Source organism: Delphinus delphis, chromosome X (genome assembly GCF_949987515.2).
Source record: "Delphinus delphis chromosome X, mDelDel1.2, whole genome shotgun sequence".
NCBI classification, from domain to species: Eukaryota; Metazoa; Chordata; class Mammalia; order Artiodactyla; family Delphinidae; genus Delphinus; species Delphinus delphis.
The window spans coordinates 15877447-15895458 of record NC_082704.1 but is presented as its reverse complement, the minus strand read 5'-3'; the positions used below and the strand labels follow the sequence as shown (position 1 = coordinate 15895458).

The 18012-nt window shown below is 42.1% G+C and overlaps 1 protein-coding gene across 4 annotated transcripts in view; it reads right to left on the bottom strand.

Moving 5' to 3' along the window:
• MBNL3 (muscleblind like splicing regulator 3) overlaps positions 1-14219 on the bottom strand; it is a 124708-nt gene extending 110489 nt beyond the window's left edge. For 3 of the 4 annotated variants that reach the window (XM_060003029.1, XM_060003030.1, XM_060003027.1), the window contains exon 1: positions 14103-14218. The gene's annotated coding sequence lies outside the window, so the exon portion shown is untranslated. Of the gene's footprint in view, positions 1-14102 lie in introns of all 4 variants that reach the window. The other variant, XR_009518055.1, reaches the window with a different exon arrangement.
• Between the last annotated feature and the right edge of the window lie 3793 nt (positions 14220-18012).

The window sequence follows — 18012 nt, the reverse complement described above, 5'->3', positions numbered from 1 at the left end:
ATGGAGGTTCCTTAAAAAACTACAAATAGAACTATCATATGACCCAGCAATCCCACTACTGGGCATATACCCTGAGAAAACCAAAATTCAAAAAGAGTCATGTACCAAAATGTTCATTGCAGCTCTATTTACAATAGCCCGGAGATGGAAACAACCTAAGTGCCCATCATCGGATGAATGGATAAAGAAGATGTGGCACATATATACAATGGAATATTACTCAGCCATAAAAAGAAACGAAATTGAGCTATTTGTAATGAGGTGGATAGACCTAGAGTCTGTCATACAGAGTGAAGTAAGTCAGAAAGAAAAAGACAAATACCGTATGCTAACACATATATATGGAATTTAAGAAAATAAAATGTCATGAAGAACCTAGGGGTAAGGCAGGAATAAAGACGCAGACCTACTGGAGAACGGACTTGAGGTTATGGGGAGGGGGAAGGGTGAGCTGTGACAGTGCGAGAGAGAGTCATGGACATATACACACTAACAAACGTAGTAAGGTAGATAGCTAGTGGGAAGCAGCCGCATGGCATAGGGATATTGGCTCAGTGCTTTGTGACAGCCTGGAGGGGTGGGATAGGGAGGGTGGGAGGGAGGGAGACACAAGAGGGAAGACATATGGGAACATACGTTTATGTATAACCGATTCACTTTGTTATAAAGCAGAAACTAACACACCGTTGTAAAGCAATTATACCCCAATAAAGATGTTAAAAAAAAAAAAGTGAGCAAAGAGCTGAAGGTGCAATTTTTAGCCTGATATCTATTCATGCCAAAGAGAGTACTTGCCTGGCTAGAACCAATTGCATTTCATAGCTAGGGAAAATATTGTCATAACAATAATGAAAGCACGTAGCAGAGCATCTGGCTACAGTAAGTATTCGATAAATGTCAGTTGACTCTAAACGTCTATTATAGGACATTTTTACTGGGCCTGAAAATGGGGGTTCAAATTTTATTCCTATATATAAACTCCTGCCTACAGATATTAAGATTGGAGGCGAAGGTGGTAGTAAGCACTGCCACCCAAGAACTCCAAGAGCCAATGTCTGGGCCTGCCAGCATAAGAAGGTGTCAAGGGAAGTCGCAGGCCTCTGACATCTCACGTGGTTAAGTTCTATGCCACTATTCACACCCAGCAAATCAGAAACGGACCCTCAACGACACAAAAGCAATGGTTGTTGATTCTACTTTCTGACTTCTTTTTTTTTTGGCGGTACGCGGGCCTCTCACTGCTGTGGCCTCTCCCGTTGCGGAGCACAGGCTCCGGACGCGCAGGCTCAGCGGCATGGCTCACAGGCCCAGCCGCTCCACGGCATGCGGGATCCTCCCGGACCGGGGCACGAACCCATGTCCCCTGCATCAGCAGGCGGACTCTCAACCACTGTGCCACCAGGGAAGCCCTCTGACTTCTTATTACCTAAGTTCTGTCCTGCTCTAGGAAGCTAAAAATTTGAAGACTCTGAAGTTTGCATGTGTGCTTCACAAGACTCCTTCTACAGGGATTCAAGGAAACCCAGCTTATTTTCACTTAAGAACAAACCAACCAACCAACCTCTCATTTCAAGAGGGGTTTGTCTTGTCTTGTTTGAATTATTACTCAACATGAGGAACAACAGGAACCAGAGCTCCTGTCCTGGAGCTGAGATGACCAGGCTTTTGTTTTTCTTATGTCCAATCGTTGCAGGCTTCCTGAAAGCACTAATGGTGGTGATTCTTAGAACCAAGACGTTTTCCTCACTTATCAGTTAGGAAAAACTCTGCCAACAGCAATACCAACATCTTAATTTTCTTTTGGCCAATAGGGTCCCACGAAAATGATGAATATGATAAAAGGAATTATCCAAGCAAAAGACTAGCAAATCTAGCATCTCTTTCTTTCTTTCCATCTTCCTTCTTCATTCTAGAAGACACTTTGCCCTCACAGTCTCATTGCCTTCTGAGGGAAATTTTCATTCACAATAAACAAAATAAACTCACCTGCCGAAGGTCTTGTGTTCCATGTATACCTTGAAGTTTTAAATGAAATTTGACAGATGTGTTACACAAGGGATCATAATATTTCACAGACTGAGAAAAGCAAGGATGATGTGTAAAATGAATGACAGCTTGGGGTTTAGTTGGATTTAGCACACCTTCTTCCATAGCTTTTTCTTATCACTATCAATTTGCCAAGTATTCACAAAATAGACCCACAGGGCTAAAGTGAAAAAAGTAGCTAAGTGTTCATCAACAGATGAAAGGATAAAGAGGATGTGATATGCACACGCACACACACACACACAAAATGGAATACTAGTTAGCCACAAAAAAAGAATGACACAATGCCATCTGCAGCAACATGGACGGACCTAGAGATTATCATACTGAGTGAGGTAAGTCAGACAGATAAACACAAATATCATATGATATCACTTAAATGTGGAATCTAAAAAAATGATACAAATGAACTTATTTACAAAACAGAAACAGACTCACAGACTTCAAAAACAAACTTATGGTTACCAAAGGGGAAAGATCAGGGAAGGGATAAATTACGAGTTTCGGATTAACATATACACACTACTATATATAAAATAGATAATCAACAAGGACCTACTGTATAGCATGGGAACTGTATTCAATATTTTGTAATAACCTACAGGGGAAGGGAATCTGAAAAAAAAATTTATATATATATATATATATATATATATATATATATATCTCACTTTGCTGTACACCCGAAACTAATACATTGTAAATCAACTATACTTCAATAAAATTTAAAAATAAAAATAAATACATATATTGCAATACGACTGAGCCATAAGAAAGAATGATATTTTGCCATTTGCAACAACATGAATGGACTTGGAGGGCATTATGCTAAGTGAAATGAGTTAGACAAAGACAAATACTGTATAATATCACTTATGTGTGGAATCTAAAAAGTACAACAAACTAGTGAATATAACAAAAAAGAGGCAGACTCACAGATACAGAGAACAAACTAGTGGCTACCAGTGGGGAGGTGAGGGGCAATATAAGGGTGAAGGAGTGGGAGGTATTGGGTATAAGAAAGGCTCAAGGATGTACTGTACAACACAAGGAATATAGACAATATTTTGTAATAACTGTAAATGGAGTGTAACCTTTAAAATTGCATAAAAAATTTAAAAAAGTAGCTGACACCCCAAACCAATGACTAATTTTGTTTGCCCAAAACATACAAACAACCACATGCTTGTTGCAACTGAAAATCCTGAATAACTCACACTTAAACTGCCCACATCTTATTCTACCTACTCTACGCTACTAAAATGTTGTTTATGGTGAAACAGATGCTATAGGCAGAGTTATCCTGTGGCCTAAAAACATACATATTAGCGCTCTCTAAACAGCTTTAACAAACAGAATAAGAAATAGTTAAAACCCGTCGCTCCAAAGATCGGGAAATGTATGCAGATTAATCCATCATTTTTTAGTTTTTATCATCATGAATAGAGTAATGCATGGAACGTTTTTGTCGGTGATGGTATAACACTTTATTATGATGCTTAATTTGTTTTACATCCCATTTAATAAATTGATTGCTAATTACACAACCATTAGATGTGTAAGCCTTTCTCTATTCTTAACAAGTTTTAAATATGGTATATCTGAAGAGGGAGATAAGAACTCATTTACAATTGACAGAATTTAGTTACCAACTGATTACAGCTGAGATTGTATTTTATTTCCAGAGTAGTAAGTTAAGTTTACCATTTAAATGTCTGCGATGAAAAGCCTAATTTCATTTCAAATTCTCCGTGTGGAGAAAGCAGCAGTGCATTAAGGCTCTGAAAGATGTCCACAGTAAAAGACCTTTGGGAATGAAGTCAGCATGTTCAGCCATAAAGGAGATTTCATGGCACTGGCAGAGAACTGGGGATGGGGCTGGGTGGGTAAGGACAATATCCTTATGATCGTACGTACTGGAGAGATGCAACAGTACCCCAGAAGGCAATATTTTCCTCCCCCTCACAATGATCTAATTCAAGGGAATATGCACAAATTGTCCAGATTTCTAAGGTGGTCTCCAGTCTCTTAATGGATTATACTCAGTACCTCATATGAGTAAATCTTTTTTTTCCTACTGCTGGGCCTAATTCTCATCAGTACAAAAAAGTAATTAGAAAGGCTATGTGACTACCATTGTCTTTATTTGTGTAATCATTCCCATCTATTGATCTAGGTATATTTAACAGACTCTCGGCTTATGCCTCCCATCCACAATTTTAAAATTCATTTTAATGTGTGCCTTTTCTCACTGCAGAAGAAAATAGCCACCCACAGGTTTTCTTCCAAACATGGTAAATGTGTACATTTATATTTATTTAAAAATCAGCTTTCTTCTCTCTTGATATGACCATTTTAGATTTGTAAAAATCAAAGCCAATTTTTGAACTCATTAAACTCATATTAATGTGGGCTTTTTTCTACATTTAAACTTTTTAACCATTCTTTTGCTGCTACAAGCACCTCACACCCAGCCATCCCAAGATTTTTAGTTATTGTTGTTGTTTTTCTAAGATGTCTTTTTTTGTCTTCTGTTCCTAGCTAGCATTATTTTCTGTGTCTCATGGTCTATCAATAACACTTGGTAAATACATAATACTTACATAAAGTGTATACCCTCGGGACTACAACATATCATAGACGTTAAATCTTACAGCATTCCTACAGCAATATGTCTCACTTCTCAGTTTGAAAAACAGACACACAACTGTGAAGGAACTTAACCAACATCATTCAGTATGTCAGCACCCAAGACCCCAGTATCCCTTGACCACTTTCCCTTCAAAAAAAAAGAGGAAAAAACATTTCTGACCTGGTTTGAAATAACATCTACTAAAACACTGACTTTTAAACCTTTTCAACAGCAACAAATAGTGAGAAATACATTTTACATCCTAAGTACATATGTGCATAGATCTGAAATAAGTCTCACAAAAAATATCTAAGCCTACTACACGATATAGTCTGATGTTTTCTTGCTGTATATTTTATTCAATTTTGTTTAAAAGTAATGTTAGTCATAACCTACTAAACAGACTTCATTATGCACTAATGACTTATTGCCCACCACTTGAAGACTACGCTGATAGAACAAATAGACTTTTCACACGCCACAAGGTAATGGTATTGGCTTCACTTATAGTAGGGTAAATCTTCATTAATTTTGAGGCCACTAGTACAGACTGTGGTAACTGAATCCGAACCAGCTTGAAATATATTTGGGGATAACCTACAAAGAAAGGGTTTGCTAAACAAAACATGATGTCAAGAAGATGGACGGGGTACTTAAACTCCTAGAACAAGATACTTCTAAGGTTTCTGGATCATTATTTAAATGCAGCTGTGTTGCTAATTACAAATGTGTGTTAATTCAGGTAACAGGACATCTACTCAGAAGAACCTTATTTGTTCTTAATCCAAAACGTTTTATAAATCAGAATATTGTCTTTAATCTGAGCTCGCAGAATTTTAGTGTATCTTAACATTCAAATGCAAGAATGCTCAAAATAATAAAATCATGTTTTCAAATTTTTTTTTAGTTCATCCAAGTCATTTCTTTGTTTATAAATGTGCTCGAGGCCTCATCTAATAATAACAACAGTAATTGGTATACAGTTCATTTGTAGTGTTTTAAACTTTGGAAAGCTTTTATTTTTTGAACTGGTTATAACCAGCAATCTTTGGATTACTGAATATTTTAAAAGCATGTAATGACATTTTCCAGACCCAAAATGAAACTTAATATTTGGTTTGTGCCGCCTGTGACAGATTTCTCAATCCCATGAAGAAACCCAGGTGTCTGGCCTATTATGATTGCCCGTATTTTAGAGGTTCAGTGCACCCCTGCCATCCCCCCACCAAATCTGATAGATATGAAAGAAAATTTCAAGGTAAAGGACCAAGCCAAGTTCTGAAGTCAGGGTGTCCCACAACCTCCCTTATGTGGAGGTATCTATTAAAGAACTTAGAACAGATGTTTATCCTTTATAAACATTTAACATTTTAGCAAATTGAAGGCTTAGGAAGCTAAGGGAGCAAAGGACAGGCCAGGAAGTCAGTAATTCCTGGATGTGAACCTAATCTCGGTCCTATTCTGTTTTCGCTCTAAATCAATGCCAAATTCTTCACACCTCAGCTGCTTTATAGCAGGCAAGAATTATACTGCGGACAAAACTGTTTCCTGGGAATGTCTTAGGTTAAATGGTTAATATTACAGCCCTCAAAGGTGCTTCCACAAGAGGCAAAGCATTCTTCATACATATTATTTACCTTTTCTTTATATTAGGGAATTGAAACGTAATATCGGTGTCCTGCTAAACTGACCTTGAAAAGAGATCATTCTTTCCATCCCTAAATTCTTGTCCACTTTGGCAATGATCAGTTATTCAACCAATTGGGAAATTCAACCATGTGATCTTAAAGGTTTTTAAGGTAGCTGTAACACCTGTGAGTTGACCATTTTCAGGCAGCTAATACTTGGCAAGTTCAGGGCCCTTATCTTTATTTGTCCCCTCTCCACTGGGTCATCAACCTGAAGGAAATGCCCTCCTCACCCACGTCTTGATTTGGCACCCTGTGGGAAAGTCAGTTGGTCCCTGTCATGAAAAGAAGCTCCGTTCTTCATACCACAAGGCAGCACATCCATATCTGGTTCTGCCGGCGCTGCTTTGGGCTCTTCAAAAGGCAGACTGCGTTTTCACTTTCTCCTAACCACTTCGTGATAAAAGCGCCCTGGTCCCTTAGTGGCATTTAATGAATGGTTGTCTCTCCCTGGATTTGGACTGTTGGCCTTTCCGACCAGTCATTAACTGGCAGGAAATGCCCTTCTCAGCAATCACTATTGTGTAAATAGAGCTATAAACTTTCAAAGGCCCATGCAACCCCAGACCCTAAAGCTGCACGTGTGTGTGTGGTGGTGGTGGGGAATCTTGACTGTAAAAGCACTGCCTTCCAAATTAAACTCAAACCACATGATAGTCCATAAAATATATAAAACATGCAGTCCAGTGACAGATTTGCTGTGGCCCTAAAGAATAAAGCCAAAAAAATCTCTATACAGAAAACACTGCTACTTTTGACCCAAGTAGCCCCCAAACAGGAAGTTAAAATCAAATCAGCCAGCTGTGGCCTCACTAAGTTATGAAGGAGACCAGCGCAAACGGCATTTCCTGTCATTGCTTGTCACCATTTCTCACTGCCTCCGTCTGAACTGTTTTCATAGGTGGCTAAAAATACTATGGAAACTTATTTGGGGATAGATGGAAGGGCAATGAGGAGGGCTATTAGATGATCTAAGCTTGCAAGTGAAAAAAGTAACTTTTCCAAAAAATTTTCCTTAGCACAGGTCATACAACCAGTCACTTGAACTTCTGCACTTTTAATGAATACAGGAATAACAGACCACATTAGGAAAAGTAAAAGTGCTCAGAATCAGACATTAGATAGCCTAGATGTTTCCTGTTAATTTTGGGTTTATTTTCAGAACCACAATTTGCATGCATCTGATTAGTAAGAGAAAACTGCAGACTACAATATCCCAGAGAAGAGGAACTAGCTTCGTAAATTTGGTTTCTCTCTCCCTCTGACTCTCTGTCTCTTTCTCTCTCTCACCAGCCCACAACATGACTTGTGCAACTTCAAAGTATGTGCATGTATGAGAGCTCTCTAAGGGAATCACATTTTAGATCCTTTATTATTATCACCACACTCTTCACAACATATGGAGGTATTCTCTCCTTTTTCTAGCACTGTGAAATGCCAAGCCCTGTGTCACATTTCTCCAGCCTGTCAACTTCTCAGTCACAAAAGAGCTTTGGAGGGGAAGTTTCAGTCGGGAAGCACAAGCATTTTGCCCTCGTATTATTGCTACAGTATGTCCGAATGAGTGCCCCAGCAAAACCAGGTTTATCTCTCTGAGAAAGAGGATTAATAAATGGTAGCAGGGCAGCTAGTTGGCCAAAGTTCTGCCAAACTCTAATGTCCTTCTCAAAAAATGCCTTCCCTTGGGGAGCCTGTCAACCTGATTCCAGCCCAGACCCTGGCTTCAGAAAGCCGCAGAGCACTTATTGACACAGCCCGTGTCTGTGGCTGAGGCCACTGCTATAGGCATTCATGAAACAGATCAGATTACACGGCACCTCCTCGACCACGCCCCCCCCCATGTTTTTCTGCATTTGAAGACTTTAGACATAAAATGTGACCCTATAATCTGTACTATTTTTCACTTCATACTTCTGCGTGAGCTAATAAGGTTTTTCTTGGTGCTATCCAATTACTTAGGAAAAATGCTGACATCAACGACTTAGGAGTTTAAATTTTTCTCAAAATCACTTCTGAAAAGAATCCACTTCTCTTCTTTGGAATCCTCATCTATCACAGATTCCAAGAATTTGGGGAAACATCAACGTGTTCTTTAACAAAATAGCACCCACAATTGGGCCAGTTATTGAATGCCTGCTTTTCAGAGGACAAACGCAAACTCCAGTTGGGTGCTGAGGTGAAATGTGATCTCTGCCACTGTGCCATGCCTCTGGTTGAGCGCGTTTCTCTATACGTTTTAAATAGAACTCAGAAAAACCACTATATAGTACATGAATCCAATCATAATAAAGCAGCCACCTTAACATTAGGTGACAATCTCATTTTCTAAGTTTGTAAAGCAAACAGCTGGGGAATTATACTATGGGATGTATGCCCAAGCTAATATTGTACACGGTGCTTTTGTTCTGCTTTGTTTTGTTTTCCCGCGTGAAGGTTGAAGACTAAAAACAAAAGGTGAAATGCAAGCTCTCTGGTTCTTTCACTCTCATTTTTTGCTAACAGGCCACCCCCCCCCAAATAAAAACCCACCCCCTTGTTTGGTTTCTTCATGCCGCTATATAAGGAGAGGCTACAAAAGCTGTACCTAAAGACTGATGGTCCTCCGGGCACAAAAGATGATTGTGGTGGATCTGAAATGGCAGCTCTTGTCTCTTCCACTGTGTGGACTTTGCTTTCTGGACACAGTAAAAAGAGGCGCTATTCATACCTGTATCTTGGTAAATAAAAACCTATGCAAATTCACCCTCTAAATGGGCAATCAGTGTTTGACTGAAAATGAGACAGCTCTCAGTGTCCTTTTTGGGTTTTGTCTCACTTCATCACTTTCTAAACTATACATGACACGAGGCATCTGAGTCACGGTATTTCTGATTTTGTTCCTTTTTTTATCTGGTGAAATGATTTGAAGGACTGTTGCTACATAACTTCTTGTTGCAGACTGATTTCTCTGGGATGTGCTGGAGATCTACTAAATGCAACTACAGGTGACAGAAAAAGAGCAACTGGTTTTCAGGCTACTCCTCGAGGTCTCAGCCCAAAGGTTGCCATTTCTTGCTTTTCCCTGGACTTGTGACAGAGTTGTTATCAACGCCTCCAGCAGGATATTCTGCTTGTTGTTGGGTTAATTTTTTTTTGTCAATCAAAAATAGATAACGCTACCTGAAATCACAGGAAGGCTGTTCATAAAATAAAAGAACAAGTTAGAAAGACTATTCTCCCATTTACTTAACCAAGTTTTACTGACAGCCTAGTATGTGCCAGGCACTGGTGATATGAGGTAAGGAGACCCAGGAACTTGCCTAATAAGGAGTTACTCATACATTCAAGGAAACCTGAATAAGCCTTAGAAACCATTTTCAGATTTCCACACCAGTTGCGGGCAATGCCAAGAAGCTCGAGATTCAAAGAATAACTGTTGGGGACAATTTTAAGCTAATTTGAGTGATCCACACTGGAAAACAAGATCCGCCAAACTGTCAGTCCCTAGGATGCCCCCATGGCCTAAGGAGATCACAGAGCCTGCTGGAAGTCTAATACCAACCTCCTGCAATTCTGCCCAGACTGCCTTTCTCAACTGGAGGCCCTTCACTTCTGGGCCCCTCAAGTTCACCCACTGTGTGGGCATAAAATGAACTCCTGCCTAACGTCAGAAACAAAGCACTCCTTCTACTCATGAGCCAACTTAATGCTGATGGAGGAAGGACTTAAGAGTGGACATAATATTTTAACAAGCGTGCCTAATTGATTCCTAAATCTCTCATTGGTCTCCTTTTTACCCCTTAACACTTTGTTCTCATGGCTATTATAAAGAGTTCTGGGGTTACTATGCTTGAGTTTCTTGAAAAGGATCATATACATATAGAGGGAGAAAAAAGTATATATATATATATACGTGTGTGACATACGTATGTGAATATACACAACGTACATGTTATATACAATGTACATGTTATATACATTCATATGTATATTCACTTACATATACACACACAAACACACACACGTGCTTAAAGCAAGCTTCCTTTCATTTCTGTTTCCTCTTGAGTTGTGACCAACGTATCCTTTCTCTGAAAGTTAACTGACTGGAGTTGAACATACAGAGCCTCAGAGAGAATCATGTAATACAAGCATTTATTATGAATGCTTTTTAAAAAAGAAGCATTTTTTCTTTCATTCTTAGAGTTGGAGGATTGCTGTAAAAATAGGTATTTTTCCCACAATCTTCCAGGAATAAATCAATGCCCGGCTGTATAAATTGTCGTAAAATGAAGACTAGTTTGCACATGTGTGCACATGTGTGTGCTTTCATGTGTCCAGACAACTTGGGAGTACCTTTATTTCTCAAATAAAAATAAGGTCCCTCTTCCCAGATTGCATTATTTCTCCATCACTCTTTTAAAAACACTGTCACTCTATTTAAAACCAAGTAGAAGTAAATGATGGTTTTATATTGTCTTTACTAGAATGATCTGGAAAAAAAACTTTTCTGACCCCTTTTAGGTCACATGGATGTCATTAACGCCCGGTAATGTAACTGATAACTTATTTATTCTAATTCTCGAAGGTGCCTTTCCAACATTGTCATTTGGCTGTCTTGAGGCAATATATAACCGTTGAGGAAGAGCAGAATGCCACAGACCATCTGGATTCCTTAAGATCTAAAAGCCTACATTAATACAGATTTAATTGCTTTCTTTTGGATCATAATTTGTATTTGTTTGTTTTGGGTTGGTTGGCAATTAAACTACTTGCTCCCAAACAGTTTATTCTCTTAGAGGAAAAATGCCCACTTCATTTTATCTGAGGCACGGGTTTCTTTCTATTTTTTGGATCGAGAACTGCGTCACACGTAGGGAGAGGCAAATTCCCCCAAAGAAACAAAACTTATTTCTACTTTCTTGACATCACATACATTTATAATGGGAAAAAAATCCATCTGTTCACCCTACTAGACATTGTTATAAGAAAACTCAACTGTATGGAAGCACCTTAACGAAGTCAAGGTGAGTGTAGCCTGACTGCTCTTTCAGACACTTGATAGTTTTAACATGGCAGTGACCATTATCTAACTTTAATTACAGGATCAAATTACTTGTCAAACATGGACTGTAACTTATTCTTGTCTGCTAGGCCCCAATCCCTGTTTGTAATCCTATCAGACAACATGATTTATTTCGAAACAGAACAATTCTGCCACCTTCCTGAATTGACTGCGCTGTTAAGCAGGATAAGTGTACATTTTTCGGAAGGAAAATCTTCATCACGTTAGGGCTTCTCACTCTCTTCTTTCCTTCCCTTCCGTCTCGCATATAAAGACAGTCGGGTGGAGAACAAAATTGTACTTCCGACTACACTGTCAGCATCTGAACAGCAGCCCACATATGGCCACTGTTCCAGCACGTGCAGTACTGTACAGCCTCCAAAGACAAAACCTTTCTTCCCCCGGCTGCTGTGATTACTTTTTCATATGGTAGAGCTGGGCAGATAATAATACACCTACTGGTCAGAAGGATGAATTACACAAGTGCCTAGCACTGCGGTGAGAAGCAAGAGAACCCATTTGAGGCAAATAAAATGCAAGCAATTAGGGGGAATGCTGTTCTAAATTACTTCAAATTTTGAGGTTCTTGCCAGCTCACAAAAAACAGAAAATCTTCTGTTTAAATTAAAAGCTGAGCACGAAATCTGCTCCTCTGTGAGTTTACCGACTACTCATTTTTCTTTTTAACTCCACATTTATTAAGCACCTAATTTGTGCAAAGCATTGCTTAGGTAAAAGGTAGGTTCAGGAGATTACCAAAGAGAATTCAGATACCAGCTCAGAATCATAGGTTTTATCCCCCTTAAAAAGCAGCTGTTGTGAAATGCCTTCAGTGGACAGTTGAGGGAAAAAAAGGGACTTTATAATAGTCCTGGGAATCATTATGAGGGCTTAAAGCAGCGAAGGAAATCAGAGAAATGAAGTAGCTCTTAGAAATAGAGCGAAACATTCAGTCACCACCCCTAGCCCAGCACTATATCAATTCTCTCTCAAAATATTTTTTTTTCTGACAAACTCCTTCACCTGTTTTCACACAAGGTCTCCAATCTCATCACTATATGAAGCCGCAGACTGTATAACTGGCAAAATGTCTTCCTAATGTCTCTGACACTAGCTCAGCTTGTCTGTTCTGGGCCCAAGGTTTAGCACCCACCCCAGCACCCCCTTTTTAAGGATGCATTTGGTCCAAAGTCATTCAGCAACGAGGCAGCACATGAGGAAGCAAAGCTTCATGAGCTGAAATCTAAGGATGTAATCACTAAAAACGTGGGAAGCTGCTTTTGGTCACCCCTGCTCTCTTGCAAAAATGCAAGTATCTATTTCTCTACCTGCAGGAGGAACTCTCCTTTCAGATGTGAAGCAATGAACTGCCCCAAACACTTCTCCCAACAATAATCTGGAAAACGGATTACATAGTAACTCCACAGGAAACAGTTAAGTTCTTTTTAGGCACACTACAGCATCTGGGCAGGAAAACTGCACCATTTCTAATAAGTGCAAAACAATCTCTTTTCCCCCCGTCACTCCCCAGAAGCTTGCTTAATTTAATAACAGGAGAATCTGCCAGCCAAGTAGCTTCTACTGCTTTGGGAGAAGTCGAAAGTGGACAGAGGTAGAATAGTATCAGCTGGGCTGTGGGCAGAAGCCCTTTTAGGCTATGTTTAGGGAAGTTTCAATAAATATGAAAGCATCCCCCCAAAGTATTACATATTGAGAAACATTTTTAAAACAACTTTTAAAAGTATTTAAACATTAAGGGGCTTCCCTGGTGGTGCAGTGGTTAAGAATCCGTCTGCCAATGCAGGGGACACAGGTTCGAGCCCTGGTGCGGGAAGATCCCACTTGCCACAGAGCAACTAAGCCCATGCGCCACAACTACTGAGCCTGCGCTCCAGAGCCTGCGAGCCACAACTACTGAAGCCCGCACGCCTAGAGCGCGAGCTCCGCAACAAGAGAAGCCACTGCAATGAGAAGCCCACGCACCGCAACGAAGAGTAGCCCCCGCTCGCTGCAACTAGAGAAAGCCCGTGCCCAGCAACAAAGACTCAACTCAGCCAAAAATAAATAAATAAATTTATTTAAAAAAACCATTAAGGACTAGATTTTCATAGGCAAAATGGAAAATGTGAATGTAACTAGAAAAATCTGAGGTCTCTGTTAAGCTTCATTGACAATATGCCTTTCATCAAAGGGAAAAAAACCTCAGGTCAATTGTATTAAACACCGATGTCTAGTCTTTTGTACAGCTATTTCAACAGTCTACTTTCCAACCATTATATCAGTAACCACCCAAAGACATTAAACCAGGGAGTCAACAGAGCGAAAAATTATCAACCATTTCAAAATTAAATCTTGCAATAGTTTTGTTTTAATTGATGGTTTCCCATGAACTCAATACATGTGTAGCGTTAGGCTGTGGGGATCCATGCCCAATTCATAAACACTAGCATTTAAGGAACATCTAAGAAAAAAGAACTTTTGGAAAACACACTACCTTAATTACAGCAACAATAAATTCACCCTCACTGTTGTATCAATCTATACCAATCAATAGTCAGAAAACACACAGTAGGTCTACTAATGATAAAACTACACAATTGAATCACCTGAATGTTAACTTGGGTTGCTCGTCTTGATTTAATTTCATTTTCTGACCATAAGAGTTATTTGTGTGAACGCTAAAAATTAAAGTTACCTTTTCAATAGTCTCCTAAAATCTACCTTCAGGCCCTTCAGATGCCGGTAGTAAAAGCAAGCTGCCCAAATGTGTTGATCCAGAGCGGCAAGAGACACGGCTCAGCATGAAAGCTGGGGCACTGCCCACGATATCGCATGGCCACGGGGAAATGAGTGGCTAGAAGCATTTGCTGATAATATGCCATGCAAGTTCCTTTAAATTACAAAATGTATATTATATATAGGTTATATATGCAATATATATAAAGGAAGAAGAAGTAAAAAGAAAGGGAAAAAAGAAAGAAGGAAGCAGAACAATAAGACAGATCAAAGCCCTAAAATTGCAAAAAGTTGCAGGATTACTTTTCCTTCTCTTTGCCATTTTGAAAAGTAAAGTTTAAAAGGCATTCGATTTCGTCGGCGTCCTAGGAAGGCAGCCACGCTCAACAACCCCAACTCCTCGCCATCCTTACCTTCGGCTGCTACTGCGAACCCAGAGCCTAAGGGGTCCCGCTCTCAGCGGCAGCGGCGGGGGCAGCGGCAGCGACAGCAGCACATGCCATCTGTTAGCGGCAGAAGCAAAAGCAGCGCTGCGCGAGGTGGCCCCGGTGCCGGGAGAGCCTCTAGCAGGGGTGGATACTCAATGCCGCCATTTTAAAGCGAGGCTCCTGAAATCATTAGATATAAGCAAATTAAAGCCCGCCCCACCTACAGAACTTCAGGGCTGGGACGGGCAACCCGGCTCCGAGTCGGCCGCGGTGGGGTATAAAATGTCAAGCGAGAGACACGCACACGGGGACTCCAGGACGGAGGCGACAATCCCTCCGATCCCCTCTTCCCCCCACGCCCCGTGCTTTGGCGAGCCTCCTTTCGGGCCCAGAGGCCAGAAGATTTTCTTTTACTCGACTACTTCGGGGCCCTTCCCCGGGGCCGGCCGGCGGGCCGGGGAACAGCGGGGAACCCGGGCCGGCCCTCCCCGCGCCTCCCTAGCGCTTGGTTTAGTCCACTTGGAGCACACCTAGAGCTCCCCGGCTCCCCAGCGGCAGGCGGGCGTGGGGCTCCGGGCCGGGCTAGCGGCTGCTATGGCAACCCCGGTCCAAACCCCGCCCGGCCGCAGCCAAAGGCGTGCCCTCCGCCCGCCGGCCCCCGGCAGCGCCCGCTGACCCGGCGGCCCAGGCCCCTGCGGCGGGCAGGCCCTCGCCGCGTCCAGCGCCCGGCACACGCGCGGCGCGCCGAGGGCATGGCGCCGGCGAGGGGGCTTCGGGCGCCCGAACGGCAACTCCCGCCAAACTCCGCCGGGCAGTGGAGCGGCGCGCGGGCGCTCCCGGGCTGGGAGGCGGCACGCTGCCGCCCTCGGCCGCCCGGCCCCGCCCCGCCCGGCCAGGTAGCGTGGCACACCATGCGCCGCCGCCGCCGCCGCCGCCGCCGCCGCCGCCGCCGCCGCCGCCGCCGCCGCCGCCGACCTCACCTGGTCCGGCGCGCGCCGCTCCCAGCCCCGGACGCGTGGGAATGGGGCTGCGTGCTGCCCCCGCTCCCGCGCCCAGCCCGGGACTCTCTGTCCTCCGCCTACTTCTCGCTGCTCCCGGAGAGCGCCAAAAAGTCGCGCGCCGGATCCCGCTCTGAGTGCGGGCACTTTCTTCCTGTAGGGCGCTGTTCCGTCGCCAAATATATTCTTTGTGTGGTTCGTTCATTCGTGCTCGGTTCTCCCGGAGCGAAGCGCGGGCTTTATTCTCAGGGGGTGTGGCGCCTTTTCCCCCCAACCCGCCGGCCCAGCCCCCGCTGCAAAGGCTTTTTATTTCATTGTTAAGGGAAGGGGAGGGGGGACAAATCATAAGGCTCAGGTTTTACAAAAGCGAGAACAAACAGAGCTTGCACACAGCCCCGGAGGGGGCGGGGGAGGGAGGCAGCAAAGTTTCTAGAGCTGCAGGAACAGAAGTGCCAATGAGAAATGCAGTGTGGTTCAAAGCTGTACTTTTATAGTCACTTTGGATACAGGTAAGGTGAAATAGGTAATTCCAAAAATGACCTTAGTGAATAAATATGTCGGCCCACTGAAGGCAAAAAAAATATATTTATATACACACCAATACTCAACACCTGCCTTCCTGGGTCCTGTCCCTTCTATAAATCCTTTATTTCCCTTTAAGACGCTAACCTCAGAAAGGGAATCATTGATCTGTGCGAATAGTTCCCCCTCTTTAACGGAGTTTGAAGGGTAGGAGGAGCCCTAAGGTAGGGTACCAGATACTTTTGAATGACAAATGTACAAAGCAAATGCAATTATATATTTTGACTTAAAATAATGTACATCTGGATAGCTAAATTACAAGTTCTGATTTAATGCAAGTGTAATAGGAACACCAGCTGTCCCTTAATTGGAGCCCCACAATAATAAACGCATGCTTTTATTTAATCTTAGGAGGACAGTTGTAGCTGAAAACACACACATATGCAGGATTCTCAGTGACAAGCTCATAGCAATTCATGGGCTGCTTTCCTGCAATGAACTGCTTTACCCCAGTACAGAGTTCTACATGCTCTGCAGAAAGTGCAAAAACATTACAGGAGATATTTAAGCAGCAGTGAGATAGAAGAGTGGAGTGAATTCTCAGGCTCATTACGTTTTAAAAAATTCTGCCCGACTGATCCAAATAGAATTCTCCAGCTGATATTAGGCAAGAAATCAATCACTGTTAAATGTGGGATAATAGGAGCAGTTTGTGCTCTTTAAATAATTGAGAAAAACCCTTTGTGGCATCTGACAAACACTGTGAAAGTTATCAGGACAACGTGCAGGGGCGGTGTCTGATAGGTTTGTAATAGTGGGTAGAATCGTAGCATAAGTCAAACAGAAGGCAGGAGTTTCTAGTTATTTGAAAAAAAAGGAAAAAAGACACTTTCATTCCTAACCACCTTTCCCCACCTCCCTTCCAACTTGCCAAATGACCTGCCCTACTCTAAAAGTCAAAGTTGGCTGACATATAGGAAATGGCTTTTGCAGTCCAGGAACTGCCATAGCTAAAAGTAGGAGGTGTTGGCTACCACAGTAGGCTGGAGAGAAGGGCAAGGCTGAATTATATAACTTTATACCCAATGATCTAACAAATGAGGAACTGTTATCACAGCGAGTCAACAAAGGAGTCTTTATGCTAAACATAACTTGGGTCAACACTGGTTCCCTTACCTCTGCCCACCGTGGCAAACCACATCTCCTGTGGGACACTCTGGCTTTCCCTAATCCCACACAAGCTGGCTTGATTTTGTTGTTATTGCATGGCTGAAATAATTGTTTTATCATAAATTTCAAGTCACAAGTAGGTCAGTTTGCTGGTTCTCAGCATAGCACAGCTTCAACACTGTCTCTTGCTGGAAATTTCTGACCAGTGAAAGTTGCAAATGAGACTTTATTATTCTCTCTTTTCCACACTGAAGGGGAGAACAACCTTATAAACAAATTTGAGCCTGGTAAACTGTCCCCCTTGTATCCAGGGTGGTGTGACAAATGAAGCTAGGCAAATTTCCATGCCACCAGGTCATTAGGGAGTGTTTTCAAAGGCAGTAGGAAATTGCTGTCCCCTCCCCTCAGCATTTTAAAAGGGCCCATTTGCTCTCTGGGGTAGACTCACCTTGGAATTACTTTCCACTTTAGTGGAGTGGGTAGAGCTAGACAACGTTTTCTTTTCTTCTCTTTTCCTTCGGCGTGATTGGGGTCACGACCCAGGAAAAATCAAGTTGTGTACTCACTGACCCACTAGATGAGTTCTGAAAACAATGTATGTACATTATAGTCTCTGAATAACTTACACTTCTCTCGTTGCATTTTGGGATAGCCTCAGAACCACTGCTCCTAATGGATCTTCAAAGGTCAGTGCTTCACATTACTTGGATTTAAATTTTCACTCCTGTCCCTCTCCCTGCAGCCAGTCAAA